The sequence below is a fragment of the Nannospalax galili genome, unplaced genomic scaffold (genome assembly GCF_000622305.1).
Source record: "Nannospalax galili isolate Female #2095 unplaced genomic scaffold, S.galili_v1.0 scaffold205, whole genome shotgun sequence".
NCBI classification, from domain to species: Eukaryota; Metazoa; Chordata; class Mammalia; order Rodentia; family Spalacidae; genus Nannospalax; species Nannospalax galili.
The window spans coordinates 1,554,861-1,556,095 of record NW_008353921.1 but is presented as its reverse complement, the minus strand read 5'-3'; the positions used below and the strand labels follow the sequence as shown (position 1 = coordinate 1,556,095).

General features: G+C 47.9%; 1 protein-coding gene across 6 annotated transcripts in view; it reads left to right on the top strand.

Moving 5' to 3' along the window:
* The window catches only part of Ptprt (protein tyrosine phosphatase receptor type T), a 1,217,152-nt gene that overhangs the window by 473,112 nt on the left and 742,805 nt on the right, over positions 1 to 1,235 (top strand). The gene's annotated exons all lie outside the window — the stretch shown is intronic.

Genomic DNA, 1,235 nt, shown 5'->3' with positions numbered 1-1,235 from the left:
AGAAAAGGATTCCTACATTTAATTAAACAGCTGGTGAAGGAAGGTAGGGGACGTGAGCTGAAGGAAGTTGATGGATTAGCAGCTGTGGGCTACACCTCCAGGATGTTCTCTACCTACCTGAATGTGTGTGGAGACCTTGACTCAAACACTGCTGACCACCTGACCCCATCACACACTGCTCACAGCCCATCCTACACTGAAGCACCTTTTCCCTGGGACCTCTCATCCCTCTCCACGGCTTCCCACACCACCCCTCCCCACACCACGGCTCCCCATCAATAGCCATGTGGGTCTAGTGGAAACAATTTCTGTTTTCCTGGTCTGAATTTCCATGAGGAAAATGCTCTTGGCTGACACACTTCTAACTACTGTCCAGCTTGCTGCTAGCAGCTTTGAGGATTGTCTCATGACTGGCCCTCTTTCTGGCTGCCCTTTGAGACCCTTTAACTAGGGCCTGTGTAAGGCTCAGCGATCTGGCCCAGGCCTCACCACATGATAGGCTAAGACACGCCGGGATGCAGGGATGCCTTTGAGTGAGTCATCCTTGAGAAACTCCAAGGTTGGGAAATTTTGCAAACTCAGACCATTTCTCAAAGGGAAAAAAGTCTCCATGTCAATATATTTGGTTCAGAGAGTGAGAATCCGTCATTTCCATCCCCCTCAAAAAGATTTTCCTACTGTAGGAAGCACCAAACGATGGTGCTGGCTTTCACTTCAGAATTGAGAAGTAGGAAAAGTACATCTTTAACCCTAAGAGAAGTGCTCCTACTGAGGGGATATGTCTGGGACTGGGATGTAGTGGGGGGCAGACCCAAGTCTCCCAGCCTGGACATACAGGGGTCTCTGTGTGAACCCTGGACAGCAAAGCAGGAACCACATGCCATTTACATACACTCCTTCTCTCTCTCAGCCTTGAGGAAGGATATTTGCAAGTTAAATGCATTTAGGTTAGAACTGTACTACTGAAGGCAATGTTCCTCATATAAAGAGTGATTCAGCCCCTGTTAGAACTATTGAGTATGACTGTAGTGACATTTCATGTATGTATGTGTGTGGTGTGTGTGTCTGTGTGTGTATCTGTGTGTGTGTGTGTGTCTGTGTGTGTGCGTGTGTCTGTGTGTGTGTCTGTGTATGTGTGTGTATCAGTGTGCGCGTGTGTGTGTGTATATGTGTGTGTGTGTGTGTGTGTGTGTGTGTGTGTGTATCTCGCTATGTAGCAGGCTGGTCTGGATTTT